At 37.3% G+C, this 17,187-nt stretch overlaps 1 long non-coding RNA gene across 3 annotated transcripts; it reads left to right on the top strand.

Annotated features, from left to right (window-relative positions):
* Nucleotides 1-14,084: 14,084 nt before the first annotated feature.
* LOC111905352 (uncharacterized) lies at nucleotides 14,085-17,187 on the top strand. 3 transcript variants are annotated; one of them, XR_006184239.2, is made up of 4 exons: nucleotides 14,085-14,309; nucleotides 15,125-15,477; nucleotides 15,992-16,166; nucleotides 16,486-17,181. It is a non-coding gene; the product is annotated as an uncharacterized LOC111905352 (long non-coding RNA). The 3 variants fall into 3 exon arrangements; XR_006184238.2 differs by having other exon boundaries at nucleotides 15,125-16,273; nucleotides 16,486-17,187; XR_002854845.3 differs by having other exon boundaries at nucleotides 15,125-16,166; nucleotides 16,486-17,182.

Genomic DNA, 17,187 nt, shown 5'->3' with positions numbered 1-17,187 from the left:
ATACCATATTTTGTGTGATGATATAGTTGAAAAAATTAAATAAAGCTTCAAGAAGCAATCAAAAGTCGGGAAACAAACTTATATGAGAACTCTTTCAAAAAAACAAGCTTATATGAGAAAGCTACAAGAGATATATGATCCATAAAAAAACTGACATTGGAGAACCTGCAGTTCAAAAAAACACTCGTGGACGACCAAGTGTGAAGAAACAACAGAAAAAGAAAGTCAATCCTCCAAATCAAGCTCCTGGTAGATACAACTTCTCAACCACATCAAAGTTTGTTGGGTTCGATTTAAATAAAGAACCTGACTTAAATGATGAACCACCGAGATTCTAACTGAGAAGTATTCTAGTGGCTTTATATTCGATAACAATTGCTTGAATGGTTAGAGAGTTAATATTACGCATATCATAGAGTTTTTACTGACGGGTTCAACGAGGTATACGATTCATTGCGTTGGTCTGAAACACCTGCACCTTCTCGATATTGGTTGCATATGCCTTTAACTAGTTACCTAATTTCCAGCAAGTTCGGTGTGATCGTTCATTGTTTAAGCTACGAACAATCTACGACATGTTTCCCTCTTTGGAGAGGCCCCGAAGAGTTCCATCCCCACCGAGCCATTACATTGGCATTTGTAAATGGCAACCATTATATGTCGGTGTTTCTGAAAGGAAATTACCCAATGCCTCCTACCACAATGTATTGGAATGCCCACAGAAGTTCGTCAACATCTACATGGGAAACTATGTATTGGTCTCATTTTGAATTATACAATCAACTTAGGCTTCATAGTTGTGTAGCACCTTGGATACATATCGATTAAGTGCGAAGGTATTTGAACTTTTTTTTATTTGTTGCGTTGAAATATTATTTTATTATTGTCGTGTGTTAAATCAAATTCTTTTATATAAAATAATTTTATTAGATGCATATTAATAATATATAACAAATGTTTTTGGTTTATAAATTTAAAATACAAAAGTGTTTTATTAAATAGATTAAATAGTTTGCACAAATAATATATGTAATACATATAAAAAATGTTTTATTAAATATATTAAATAGATAATCAATTATTTTTACATCAAATAATTACTTAATCATTATAGTAAAAAAAAGATAAATTATTAAATAATCATTTTAATCAGTTAAAGAAAAAGTTAATATAATGATTAGGGGTATTAGTAGAAGGCAAAGGGGGTATGGATAGCATATGCCAAAAAAATGCAATCATTGACGTAATTATAGATAAAAATATAAAATTATAATCTAGTCATGAGTGACATCCATAAAAATTCAAGCCAATTTAAAACTTTTTAAACAATATAAAAACCATTAGTTATTACAAAACTTGTTTTACAAAATGTATGATATCAGAGTATCGCAGAAACATAACATAAATATGAGCAGTTGTACGATCACGCCTTTGCCTTTCCGCGATCCCCTTGATGTACCTGAAACAATAAACTGAAATTGTAAGCCCGAGGCTTAGTGAGTTCCCCCAAAATACCGATACATATACAGTCCAATAACACAGGAACAAATAACAGCATGTAACGAGTCCACAACTTTACAGACTGGAATACCCATGGGCCCACAGTGTGAGTCTGGACCGGGCCCACAACTCACATCTGGATTGCCACCAAGCCCATAGTACGAGTCTGGATTGCCTACCAGGCCCACAAATCGTATCTAGAATGCTCCTAGGGTTTGTTGGCTATCGCATGGAGCAGTACAACCTCAACCCATCCCACATAACATGTCGACATGTAACAGATAAATGCACATACCAATAATCAATAATATCACAGGTAGTTCTACAGGCCTACCAAACTAGCATATCCAACTAGCATGCATATCTAACACATGCTTATGATAACAAATACTAGAATATCAATCCAATAGGCCGACCTTGGTGCCTTAGACCCCTTAGTATAGTGAGGATAACTCACCTCACAAATGTCACCTCGAAAGATAAGCTCACACTCTCGGATCACTGTCGAAAACTCCACCACCTATAATCGTCATACAACCATGTTCATAAGTCCCAAAAATGCCTCCAAAAGTCCAAAAGTCGACCCATGGTCAAAGTCAAGGTCAACTGTCAAGGTCAACCATCCATGTTGATCTGAACTCGTCGAGTGCAACTAGACACTCGCCGAGTTCCTTGCATAACTAACCCTCTCACCGAGTTACTCTAGTGACTCGCCGAGTCTACGACAATCTTCATCGGACTCGCCGAGTCGTTCATCCAACTCGTCGAGTTCATGACCATCTTCGTATGACTCGCCGAGTTCAACCATGCGACTCTCCGACTCCCTTCAATCTTTCATCCATACAGGTGCTCTCTAAGCCATGCAAAGTTGCAAACTTTACGTGCATGCAAGATGATAATACCCCAAAACAAGCTAAAGGAGCGGCTTAAGGTAAGAGAACGGTCATAGCTTGACAAGGACTAAAACTTTATGATAGAGAGGGGCTAAAGGAGTCCAGATCTGAGGTTGCATCCTCAGATCTTGACCCAAAACGGAGAACCGCCACACAAAACTCTAAAAGGGGCTCTAAACCCATAAATGGAGAGATCTAACTAAAAGAGATCCAAGGTAACAACTTGTTACCTCCAAAATGATGCCAAGACAGAGAAGGATTCAGATATACAACAACTCCTTTGCTCCAACTTCTTGAACTCCAAGCTTTACTCCAAGAATCTTCTTCCAAGCTAAGAAACACTCAAAGAAATAGAGAGCAAGCACAATTTAGGGTTTCTGAACTCGAGGGAGGCAGTAAGAGAGGCTAAGTGTAACGCCTCGTTCTTTAAATATCTATGTATGGGTTCCCGAGAGCAAGAGTAAGGGCGTTTCGGTCCTTGATGTGGATATAGAGTTCATCGGGAACAGGTTTAGAATAGAGGAGTTACGGTGTTTCAAAGATATTGTCGATTATATCCCTTAATGGGAAAAGTTGATAAGGAAGGCCAAGTATGAGAATGGGACACGCTGAGTACCCCCAGCGTATTTGGGTGAATGAACGCGGGTCTGTGGGGGCGTACGCCCAGCGTACGTCCAGGGTCTTTATGATGGGTTTTAGCCATAAGAACTTTCCTATGTGCGCATGCAAAACCCTAATGCTTGGATCTAGGCTTTCTAATTAAACATGCTTTGAATCCAAGACTTCTAATGACTAATTAGGAATAATGACAATACTAAATCAGATCTAGAATCATACCTTTGAATCTCTTGTTTGATCTTGTTGTCTTGGAGCTCTAGAGTCACAATTGTCACTCCTCTAATGGCTTACACACACCAAATAGCAAGGAGGATGATTTGGGAGAAAGGAGAGGGGAGGAAATCGGCCAGGGATTCTCTACTTTAGATCAAGTGCCGATTTCCCTTTGCCATAGGGTCTATTTATACTTGTAGACTCCTTAAGGGTTACAGCTTAAACCGTAACTGGATAATCTGCTCTTAAAGCTATCCAAATCCATTCCTTAGATAGCCTTTGGACGATTTTAAGCTATCCCTAGCTTCTAGAATTTGTCCAACATCTATCCAATATGGATTTACAGTCTAAAGTTTAACTATCAAACAATTGACAGTTTATACCCTCTTATTTAATTAATCTCTTTAAGTCACCAAATTAATACCAATTAATTTATGACTTATATTAATCAAATAACAATATTATTCTTTATATTATTCTCATAATATATTAATAATATTTATTCTCTCTTAATAAATCATCCTATCAAGTTGCTATGGTGAAGGCAACCCAAAAGGACGATGCACAACCGGGTTAAATACTTGCCTAATATAGTTGCAGCCTTAGACACTATTCCAACAGTCTCCCACTTGGATAAGTCTAGTAACTATATGCACAAGTACAATTCGATTTGCAATCGTAGCTCTCAAAGACGCTGTCAAACTCTGATCTAATCAATCTTGTCCTTTAGATAAGGGATCATACAGTCATCTGTTAGATATCATGCTGACAATTCAATGGAATGATTAGTCAAGCATTTAGGTTTCTCGATCTATGATTTATTCGACATAGAACTTAATCGAACACATCAATTCAGTTCTGACCGGGCCCGGCACATAAGTCAATTCAAATCATCGAGCGGCCGAGATATCGCTTTTACCTTCTTAGGATAAAAGTTACAGATAAACTTCGACTTATATGCATTTACTTATTCATTAACCAACTCTACACAACAATGCGTTTTATAACACCGAGTTACTGATGCGTTTTCGCATTATCAATGTACAATCAATTAACAAATAACAAACCATATATCTAGGTTTTAAGACTATATGATATTATCGTCTTGCAATCACCCTTTTATATCATATTCCATAAGGTGATTCCAACAAGCGCGGGTTTGTTCCAATGCTCAAAACTAGTTCATAAGCACTCATGAATGTTTGCAGCAACCCTTTGCTATGTCTAACACCATTTAGACAATCTACATACCAATTCATGACAATCTTCATTCATATCTACTTCCAACATATGAACGATTGTGGACAATTTGAATAATTCGATTATTCTTAATAAACTCAATTATTCTGGAAGTCAAAACATGCAAAGTGAAACAATAGTTAAACAATTAACATAAGATAGTAACATTACTCATAAATAAAACTCCTTTATTTAATCATCAAATGTTAATTACATTTATCTATCACACGTTTCTAATACAATCTAATCTATGCTAATGTCATCCTTCAGCCCAATGCTCCTAGCATGCTGCAAGTGCTTAACCCTACTCAGTCCCTTCGTAAGCGGATCTGTCGGGTTATCTTCTGATGATATCCTCTTCACTATGAGTTGTCCTTCTTCTACACGATGTCTAATAAATTGATATTTTCTATCGATATGTCGTGATCTACCATGATCCCTCGGTTCCTTGGTCAAGGCAACCGCTCCTTCATTATCACAGAAAATATCCATGGGCTCCTTTATGGCAGGTACGCCTCCAAGATCACCAATGAAGTTCTTCAGCCATATTGCCTCCTTTGACGCTTCGCTTGCTGCAATGTACTCTGATTCGCATGTTGAATCAGCTACGGTTTCCTGCTTGGAACTTTTCCATGTCATTGCTCCTCCATTCAGGGTAAAGACCCAGCCCGACTACGAACGGTAGTTGTCCCTGTCGGTCTGAAAACTGGCGTCACTATACCCTCGCACCTTCAAGTCATCACTCCCTCCGAGGACTAAGAACCATTCCTTCGTCCTCCGAAGGTACTTAAGGATATTCTTCACCGCAATCCAATGGGCTCTGCCAGGATTCCTTTGATATCTGCTAACCATGCTCAAAGCGAAGGTTACATCAGGGCGAGTACAAGTCATAGCGTACATGATTGAGCCAATTGCGGAAGCGTATGGTACTCGGCTCATTTATGCTATTTCAGCTTCAGTACTCGGACTTTGAGTCTTACTCAACTTGGCATTACTTTGTATCGGTAATTCTCCCTTCTTTGAGTTTTCCATACTAAAATGTTTTAGTACCTTCTCTAAGTAAGTGTTCTGACTAAGTCCTATTAGTCTCTTACTTCTTTCTCTTACTATCCTTATTCCCAAGATATAAGAAGCCTCTCTGAGGTCCTTCATAGCGAAGCACTTCCCGAGCCAGGACTTAACTTCCTGCAGAGTCGGGATGTCGTTTCCTATGATTAATATGTCATCGACATATAGAACGAGGAAGCTAACTATACTCCCACTGGCTTTGACATATACACATGATTCATCTTCGCTTCGTACAAATCCAAACTCTTTGACTTTCTCATTGAAGCAAAGATTCCATCTGCGAGACGCTTACTTAAGTCCATAAATGGACTTCTCAAGCTTACACACTCTATTCGGATGCTTCGGATCCACAAACCCCTCTGGCTGAGCCATGTAAACATCCTCAGCCAACTTTCCGTTAAGGAAAGCGGTCTTGACATCCATTTGCCAAATCTCATAATCATGAAATGCGGCAATCGCTAGCATCACTCTAATAGATTTTATCTTCACAACCGGTGAGAAGGTCTCATAATATTCAACTCCAGGAGTTTGAGTGAAGCCCTTCGCAACTAATCGCGCTTTATATGTGTGTACGTTTCCATCCACGTCGGTCTTCTTCTTGAAGATCCATTTGCACCCAACGGTCTTACGTCCGGGCACATTATCAACCAAATTCCAAACTTGGTTATCATACATGGAATGGATCTCGCTATCCATTGCCTCTTTCCATTTCACAGACTTCGGGCCTGCCATGGCTTCCTTATAGCTGTTAGGTTCATCAAGGTTTATTTGTGTACCGTCACTAATATATGTGTCCCCTTCGGTAGTAATATGAAAACCATAAAACTGGGGATGAACTCTAACTCTATCGAAACATCTAAAAGGTAAGGACTCGTCAATCGGTTCAACTAGAGTTTCCTCATCGGGTTGAGTGCCAGCGGCAGAGGTTCCTTCATCTATCGACTCTTAAATCTCTTCAAGTTCGATTTTCCTCCCACTGTCTCCTTGGCCTATGAGTTCTTGCTCTCGGAAAACTCCTCTCCTCGCAACAAAGACAACATTTTCCTTCGGTCTATAGAAGAGATATCCAAAGGATTTATGTGGGTAGCCGATGAAAATACATCGCTCACTTCGAGGTTCGAGCTTGTCGTGAGTATCTCGTCTTACGAAAGCCTCAAACCTTGATATGTGCCAACGAGGGAGCTTTCCCTGTCCACATTTCGTGAGGTGTTTTGGCAACCTTCTTAGTAGGGACTCGGTTAAGGATATGGGCGGCAGTCTCTAAGGTATACCCCCAAAAAGAGATAGGTAGTGAAGCACGACTCATCATAGAGCGAACCATATCCAATAAGGTTCGATTACGCCTTTCTGCCACACCATTCAACTGCGGTGTCCTAGGAGGCGTCAATTGTGAAACTATTCCACACTCCTTGAGATAATCGTGGAATTCAAGACTTAGGTACTCTCCTCCTCGATCGGATCGGAGCATCTTGATTTTCTTGCCCAATTGATTCTCCACTTCATTCTTGAACTCTTTGAACTTTTCAAAGGTTTTCGACTTTTGCTTGATTAAATAGATATACCCATATCTACTATAATCATCGGTCAAAGTTACGTAGAAGCGGTTCCGATCCTTTGTGGTTGATCTAAACGGTCCACATACATCGGTATGTATTAGGTCCAATAGACCCTTACCCCTATCGCACGTACTCGTGAAGGGTGATTTAGTCATCTTTCCAAGCAAACAAGACTCGCACGTGTCATCTTCCCTAAGGTCGAATGACTCCAACATTCCATCCTTTTGGAGTTGGGCTATGCATTTCTTGTTGACATGTCCAAGACGACAATGCCACAAGGATGCTCTATCCATACTATTGGAAGAATCTATGTTTAAAACATCATTTCCTAAGTTATCAACAATCATAACAATTTCATAAATTCCACTACATGGTATAGCTTCAAAATAAAAGACACCATTTAGATAAGCCAAAATAGAACCATTCTCATTATTAAAAGAAAATCTAAAACCTTGTCTAAACAAACCATGAAATGAAATGATGTTTCTAGCCATTTCTAGCGAATAGCAACAATTGTTCAAATCTAAACATAAATTATTCCTAAGCACTAAAGAATACACTCCAATCTTGGTCACAGTCGACGATCTTCTGTTCCCCATGATTAGATTGATCCTCCCTTGCTCCACATCCCTACTTCTTCTTAGTCCCTGCACATTAGAACAAATGTGATAACCACAACTGGTATCAAGAACCCAAGAAATAACATGATTAGAATCGTTAGATTTAATTGTGTATATACCTGCGAAAGACGGCTTGATCTTTCCTTCCTTGATGGCTTGCAGGTACTCTGGGCAGCTTCTCTTCCAATGTCATATCTTATGGCAGTGGTGACACTCTGCCTCCTTAGGGTTAGGGCAGGGCTTAGCAGGATCAACTTTGGTCCCACTAGAAGAGGCACCATCTCGGGATTTAACCTTGCGATAGTTCTTAGACGAAGCCTTCCTCTTCTTTCCCTTTCCTTGACAAATAGCCAAGACAGGAGCAGCGGGTGGATTGGGAGTTGGTGCAACAGACTTGTCTTTGAAGTTGCTCTCAGCGACCCTCAAGAGACCTTGGAGTTTGCTTAGGGTGACCTCCTCTTTGTTCATGTGGTAGGTCATCCTAAAATGATTGTACATCGGAGGCAAAGAGTGAAGCACCATGTCGATCGCCAAGTCTTCCCCAAAGTCAACATTTAACTTGCGAAGGCGGTCGACATACCTTTGCATCTTTTGCAAGTGCATGGTAAGAGATTCTCCATGACCCATCTTAGCGGAAATCATGTTAGTGAAAATCTCATAACGCTCTTGTCTCGCGTTCTAGTGGTATCTTTCCAATAAGTCTTGATGTATTTCGTACGGGTACATGTCCTCATAGGAATTTTGGAATTCGGAGTTCATGGTGGCTATCATGATGCAATGTACCTTCGTTGCATCGCGCTCATGAGTTTCAAAAGCGGTTATTTCAGCCAGAGTAGCGATTTCAGGGTTGATCTTCTCGAGCTTCTCATCGAGGACATACTCCTTATCCTCATAGCGAGCAATGGTGCGAATGTATCTTATCCATTCGCTAAAGTTCGTTCCATCGAAGGTGACCTTTTGGCAAAGGCTCATCAATGTGAAAGAACTAGCAACAGTGTTGTTTGCGTTCGACATCTACAAATAGAAAGGACAAAGATAGATTAGAATATGAATCCCTAATTATCACCCAATAAGAAAAATTAGGGATAGGATCCAACAACAATATTTACATATTAGAAAAGGGATGTCGTAATCCAACATGCAAATAATATGAAGGTAAGTGAATGACGATTCACTAATTCTCCACCACATAAACCTAACTATTAGACCTAAATGTATTGAGAATTCCTAGATTCGGATGAGATTCATTGAAACTATTCAATGACATGTTTAAATGTTGATATGCCCCTCTTGTTTGTGACTGGGATACCGAGGATCACAAAGCGGGTGTGAATTACCATGCAAATTCACATGGTGCCTTCATTGTAATGATCACCTATTCGATGTGCCGGTAAACCACACACGCTCCATCGAACTATGATAAACAATGAATCACCCTTTGCCACCTTTGCTTAGAACCAATTAGTGTGCCGGTAAACCACACACGCTCCACTAACTTCTCAGCAAGGGTGCAAAGTATAATTTCATGGGATTGCATCAATTCACTTTTCCTAAAGTAACTAAGATTGGGAAATTTTAAAAAAAATATGTAGTTACTTTATATTTCTTATTATACTTTTAATGAGAGGATGAGGTTGCCCTATCCTACCCGTTCGGCTAACGACCCTCCACCGATCAAGCAAGCGGTGGGTGTGAGTGTACACCCATTAAGCGTCATTTTATAGGCCGCAACCATATACTCACCTTATAGATCGGCTTCGTGAAAGAGGCCTACTAACGGTAAGACTAGCATATATATATATATATATATATATATATATATATATATATATATATATATATATATATATAATTCTTGTAATATTATATTAGTATAGGGTTGTATTTTAATCCTTTTAAAATCTAGGGTTTGAAATTTAAATTGTCTAAATTAAAACTTTTAATCACAAAATGTAAATTTCAAAACTTGAGGACAAGTTTTAAACATTTAAAACATGGAGGATCAAATAACAAATAATTTTAATTAACAATTAATTCCCTAATTATCTATATTTGATTTATTCGAGATTTCATGCAAGATAATTACCAAATTAATCAAAATAATTAATTAATTATCATATAAGGAAATTAAATATTTTATTAGTTGATAAATATCTTTAATTAGATCAAGATTATAGTCATATATATCAAAAAATCGGATTAGGGTTGATATAATATGATTAAGGTAAGTTTTCATAAGATAATCATTAAAAAATCCCGAATCTGGCCATTCCTGACGCTTGGACTCGCCGAGTGCACCAAAGGGACTCGCCGAGTCCACTATGGAACTCGTCGATTCCATGACTCAGAAACACAAAATCGAATTTTGCAGTTAAGATTCAAACAATTAAGCAACAATTTAATGATAACCAAGCTAGGGTTTGATACCACTGATGGGTTTTAGCCATAAGAACTTTCCTATGTGCGCATGCAAAACCCTAATGCTTGGATCTAGGCTTTCTAATTAAACATGCTTTGAATCCAAGACTTCTAATGACTAATTAGGAATAATGACAATACTAAATCAGATCTAGAATCATACCTTTGAATCTCTTGTTTGATCTTGTTGTCTTGGAGCTCTAGAGTCACAATTGTCACTCCTATAATGGCTTACAAACACCAAATAGCAAGGAGGATGATTTGGGAGAGAGGAGAAGGGAGGAAATCGGCCAAGGATTCTCTACTTTAGATCAAGTGCCGATTTCCCTTTGCCATAGGGTCTATTTATACTTGTAGACTCCTTAAGGGTTACAACTTAAACCCTAATTGGATAATCTTCTCTTAAAGTTATCCAAATCCATTCCTTAGATAGCCTTTGGACGATTTTAAGCTATCCCTAGCTTCTAGAATTCGTCCAACATCTATCCAATATGGATTTACAGTCTAAAGTTTAACTATCAAACAATTGACAGTTTATACCCTCTTATTTAATTAATCTCTTTAAGTCACCAAATTAATACCAATTAATTTATGACTTATATTAATCAAATAACAATATTATTCTTTATATTATTCTCATAATATATTAATAATATTTATTCTCTCTTAATAAATCATCCTATCAAGTTGTTATGGTGAATGCAATCCAAAAGGACCATGCACAACTGGGTCAAATACTTGCCTAATATAGTTGCAGCCTTAGACATTATTCCAACACTTTAAACCCTAATTTGAGGGTGATCCACTATATAAGGAACATAATGGCTCAAACCCTAGCCTCATTATCAGTCTCCCCAACCTCAGAGAAACCTTAGAATGCCTCTCCCTTCCTTTTTGTGAGATCTTGACCTTGGGAAGCTCATTTTGGAAGTTTAAGCTTGGAAGAGGAAAGGAGGGAGTTGTCAAAGAAGGACTTGAGAAGTTGGAGCTTTTAGATCTGGAATAACATCATCTTCTGGAGCCCTTTTGAGGTATAAAGTCTCTTGCTTGACAATCATATTGTGTAGATCTTTGTGTGGTGAAGTTTTGACATCATTCTTGTCCCAAAAACCCTCATCTTGATGCATGTTTTGAGTTGGTTGAGATTAGCTGTCCTTTTAGACCTTAAGAGAGGTCTTGAGTAAGAAAAATGAGGTCCCAAGGGTTTTGGTTGTCTGTTATGTGTTATAGATAGGTCTTAATGGATTAAGACCTTGGATTAAGAGCTTTATGGACGTCCAAAGTAATAAAGTTTGAGACTTTATGACTCCTAGGCATATTTGGTCTATGGATTTGAAGTTTGGACTTAAGACCTAAAGTCATTAAGATCTTATGGGAAGTTGTAGTTCAGCAGAGTTATGCCCGGCATAACTTAGAGTACGCCCAGCGTAGTGGGTCTGTGTCCCGTTTCCTTTTCGCGATCAGCGTTGTACGCCCAGCGTACTCCCTCTGTTGGGTTTTCATTTTGGGCCTTAGGGATTGGGCTGTTATTGGGCTGCTGGATTTTGGGTCGTGACTGGACATTATGGATGGAGTATTGTGGAGTCATTAATTATTATGGACCATGGGTCTAAGCCCATTTGGTGAGGTGGGCCCAATTTAGTAAATTGGGCCAATATTGGGCTTTGCTTCGGACTTTTGGTCTTTGGACCATTAGTGGGCTTGAGAGCTTATCTAGTGATGCGTCTTTCATATTTTGATTGTGGGCCTTAGTTATGGACCAGATTGAGTTAAGGGTAAATTGGTCAATTTACCCTTGGAAGGATATTGTGTTGGGTCTAATGGTTATTTTGCTTCTTCGGATAGTTCGGGATTTTCGGTGAGGCGGTGATTCGGGAATCTGCTTCTTCAGTTGTGGTTGGTATTTTCGGGGTATCTTACTAAGCTTTTGGGCTTACAATTGTGGTTTAATGTTTTTCAGGTTCTTCAGGAGACCGTGGCAAGGTAAAGGCGTGATCGTACCGCTCCTCATGATTATGTTTTATGATGTGATTCTGGGAAGACTCTGATAATAATTGTATTGAAAACCTTTTTGTAATAACATTAAGAAAATGAGTTGTTTTTGAAAAGTTAAAATTGGTTGAAATTTTATGGTCGTTACACTAAGGGGGGACAAGTGATCCTTAAATAGGGTGTAAAACCCCGAAAATTAGGGTTTCACCTTGCAACTCCTACTCGTCGAGTCCCTTCTTGGACTCGACGAGTAGGTCACTTAAACACGTGGATCAACCCCCTGCTACTCGACGAGTCGGGTAACCAACTTGTCGAGTAGACCTTGAAAAGAAAGTTCTTATAACCAAAAGAAATAAGTACATGGGAATCGGGATGTTACATCATGAGTTAGGTAATACAAAAATCAAGATAGAATGATGAGGAGGTATAGAAAGATTATAAAGGGGGTATGGTTAGACAACCACCTATAATTAACCAAATGTCATTATTGATTTTTTTCAATTTCTATTTTCCTTATTAATAACTAAATTTCTATTTTAGATGCACGTTAAACAGGTAACTGACCTTAAACATTTTTTGAAATAGTACATATTTACACCTTTTATTTACATTTATATTCGATTCTTAAGTTTTTTTATTTTAAAAAATTACTATTACATCTTTTTTATTATTGGTACTCTTATTATTATTATTATTATTATTATTATTATTATTATATAGACACACACATTGTTTATGATACGAGGAAGAATCGATGAACATAGTTATATTATTATAACAAGTAGTGAAGACTCGATTTATACAAGAAGTATTTTGAGATTATTCGGATCTAATAATTATAAAAAACAATAATTTTAATATATATATATATATATATATATATATATATATATATATATATATATATATATATATATATATATATATATATTTCGTGTTCCTTTGCTTATATAAGTGAACAAAATCATATTTGGATTTTTTTATTTATTAAATAAACGTAAATAAATGAGTTTTATCAAACATTTGGATATATGTTGGATTTGTTTACTAATATAGTTACATTTTAGTAATAACTCTAAATTTAAAAATACAAATGTTAAAAATATATATCGAATTAAAACCGTACAGCATTGAAACTTTTGTTTTTGCAAAGTTAGAAGTCGCACCATCGGTTAAAAATATGTATCATATTTAGATTCGTTACTGACCCGCATACTATTCAAATGCTAGTTACGTAGTCGGTTTCTATTAGGTTGATTGGAAGTCAACGAAAGACGTTAGAGGCTATGTTGATTACTGCTTTTTTTGGTGCATTTGGAATTTTAAAAATTTTATTATTTTTGGAACGATTATACCTAGGAAATCCATCATTTTTTATAAGGTGGTTGATAGATTGTTTTTTTTTTTTATTTCTAATAGATGTAGGAAAGCTAAGTTGTGTTTTTAGTTTCTTGGTTTTAAAACCTGGTTTTAGCTTCTATTTTATTGTAACGAGTCTTTTTAGCTCTTCTTTAGTTTTCAAATAAAATTACGCCGTTCTAACAAAAACTAATGAATTTTTGTCAAACTATTTAGAACGTTTGGATATAGGTTCTGTTTGTTTATAGTTACATTTTTAGTGAATAACTATAAATTTAAAAATACAAATGTTAAAGAACATTGTAATTAAAACTTTATTAAATAATACAAAATATTTTTTTATACTATAAATTTAATTAAATAGAAGTTGTTGGAAAATACATAACTATTAAGATTACAAAAAATAAATTATATATTAGTTATAAGGTTTAATAATAAATATTAATAACATAAAGGCTTAAGTTAAAAGTTTGATATATCTCAGGGGAGGTATATGTAAATAATCAATAAATTTTGATTTTGAACGTTTGGTAACCGTGTATCAGTTTCATGCGTTTACTTTGACTATTGGGTTGTTAACTTGTTAAAATTCCCCGTTTACACCATGATGTGCATAGAATTCCGCTTATAGGGTCTTTCCCATTTTTCACATAACAATCAACTTTTTTTTCATTGCCCTTTTGCGCTCCGTAGAAGCCGGAGTTCCCCACCATTTCGGCGGCAAATCCTACCTTCGTCGCCACCGCAGTTAGTGTCGCCGCCGCTGGGTCGACCGGAGCTACACCCAACGCCTTTTAGGTCAACCTCTTCTTCACCAAATTGTTTTTTTGAAGGTAAAACTCTATTTTTCTTTTGAAACTTTTAAATTCAAGTGGTTATATGTTGAATATTAGGTTTAGGTTTATGTTTTTATGTGTTTAAGTGTTATTTCTTAGATTTTAGGTTGAATTTTGCCATGTGATTATGTTGATTACAGTTGCTTGCGAATTTTTTTAAGGTTCATACTTGTATGATGGGTCACTGTATCCTAGTTGTCCAATTCACAAGGCTACGAATTTGACTTATGTCGAATATTGTTGTGGATTTTATTAGTATACATATATCTCTTTTGGTTTTCCTAATAGGTGGAATTTAAAATGGAAGAGTATCGTTGAAGTGCATGGAGGGCATTAGCATCATAACTCCGATAACTGAATCTGTATGAAATTAATAACTATTTTCTAATATCACGTGGCCTTGTTTTGCTAATTGTTTTGGGCTTTCTTTAACAGCTACCTCTACCTCTTAATTTTCACTGGCATATTAATGTTTGTTGATTTTAATAATATTTTGAATTTATGGTTTATATTGGTTTATTGAATTGTTGGTTTATTAATATTTTAAAGTTATGGTTTAACCATATGCTATAAAAAGATTGTCTTAGCGGAAAAAAAAAACTTATTTTAATGGATTTTTCTGACCACGATTTAAAGATGAAGAATGGATTTTTTTCGCCACGATGCAAACGAAAACAAACTTGATTGTTAGGAACATTGTTTGTTGTTTTCCGGTTTAAATTTTGTGTGATTTATCATATTTGTATGTTCGCTTTAAATTATATGAGATTTATCATATTGGTATCTAACCGTTCTTGTTCAATCAAATGTAGGATACACACATTATGTCGGGTTGTCGTGGCCGTGACAGTACCGGTAGTCGACAACATGACTCTACTCTTGGCCGTGACAGTACCGGTGGTCGACCGCATGACTCTACTTGTGGTTCTGAAAGTCAACTGCATGACTCTGGTCCTGAAGGTCGGCCGTACGGCTCTACTCCTAGTCCTAAAAGTCGACCGCATGTCTTAACTTTCGGTCCTATAAGTCGACCGCATGACTTTACTCATGGTCCTCAAAGTCGAACGCATGAATCTACTCGTGGTCCTGAAAGTCGACCGAATGATTCTACTCCTAGTCCTAAAAGTCGACCGCATGACTCTACTCCTGGTTCTGAAAGTCGACCGTATGACTCTACTCCTGGTCCTGAAAGTCGACCGCATGACTCTACTCCTGGTCCTGAAAGTCGACCGCATGACTCTACTTCTGGTCCTAAAAGTCGACCACATGACTCTACTCCCGGTCCTAAAATTCGACCGCATGACTCTACTCCCGGTCCTAAAAGTCGACCGTATGACTCTACTCCCGGTCCTAAAATTCGACCGTATGACTCTACTCTCGGTCCTCAAATTCGACCACATGACTTTACTCTCGGTCCTCAAAGTCGACCGCATGACTCTACTCGTGGTCCTGAAAGTCGACCGCATGACTCTACTCCTGGTCCTAAAAGTCGACCGTATGACTCTACTCCTGGTCCTAAAAATCGACCGCATGACTCTACTCCTGGTCCTAAAAGTCGACCATATGACTCTACTTCTGGTCCTAAAAGTCGACCGCATGACTCTACTCATGGTCCTAAAAATACTCATACTCATAGACGACTGCATGACTCTACTCATGATCCGTGACAATACTTGTAGTTGGCCTCACGACTCCAATCCTAATGTGAGCGACAAGAATGTACATGGCTTACTCCGTTGAATGTTCGTGATGCCGAGAACTTAGGTCGTGGATACGTTGGCAACACAACTCGAATGTCGCAGAATACATATGGCGATAACAGGCCATCTCTTGTTGAAGTTTGCATCCTATCAGGTACATCATCAAATCAGGCTTATATTTGATCAATTTTTTGGATGGAGCGCGACCACATATACTAAGCTTCCCCCAACAGTATTTCAACAGATATTTCATGCTTTTTGGTAAATATATCAATTATTAATTTGTATACCTTAAGTTGATTTGTTTTATGTTTGCCTTCAAGGCTAAAAATTATGATATGATTCAAGAGTTGGAGTTTTGTACACATATTGTTAAAGCAATATGTGTAATTTATCTTTTCCTTTTTAGATAATTAGAGCCCCAACTTCAAGTAGTATAATAATAACAGTTGTTTTCTTTGGATAAATTGTAGGAGAGATACACTAGTGTCATAGTTGAAAAGTAGGCAGAGGATCTAACTCAACATCCGGAGGGTGATGTTGACTTGTAGGTGCAAGCATAAGAAGGGAGAGGCAAATGCAGACATATTTACGGGGTAGGATGTTCAGATCGGCACTTCGTTGTCACATGTACATCATCCAATGAGAACAAACTGACCTCTTCTGACTATCAGTAGTCACAACAACTAGGGTGAGGAAACCGAACGAAACCGACGAAACCGAACCCGGAAAAACCAAAACTGGAGCAAAACCGATAGTTAGCGTTTGAATTTTTTAAAAATCGAAAAATCAAGTTTTGTTTTGGTTTTTACCCAGAAACCGACCCATACTTAAAATCGACAAACCGCCCCAAAAAACGACCCATCCAACTCCAAGAAACCTACCCATACTTGATTGTGTTTTGGTTGTAATAAAATATTTTGGGCTAGATTGTAACTTGTAATAGACTATTTGGTTGTAAGATTCATGTTTTTTGAAGTATTTAACTTCAATTTTGTGTTTTTTTAAGTATTTAACTTCTTGCTTTATTTCTGGAAAATAGGTTTTAACCCAGAACCCGTGAGTGTATGGGTTGAACCCAAGAAACCGAAAAACCGTTCAAACCGATCTCAGACCCCGAAACAACGAACCAATCAGAAACCCCCTATTGGGTTTTAAAACCAAAAACCGACCAT

This window comes from Lactuca sativa, chromosome 6, assembly GCF_002870075.4.
Source record: "Lactuca sativa cultivar Salinas chromosome 6, Lsat_Salinas_v11, whole genome shotgun sequence".
NCBI lineage: Eukaryota > Viridiplantae > Streptophyta > Magnoliopsida > Asterales > Asteraceae > Lactuca > Lactuca sativa.
Note: the sequence above shows the minus strand (reverse complement) of the source record. Positions and strands in the feature narration are given on the sequence as shown.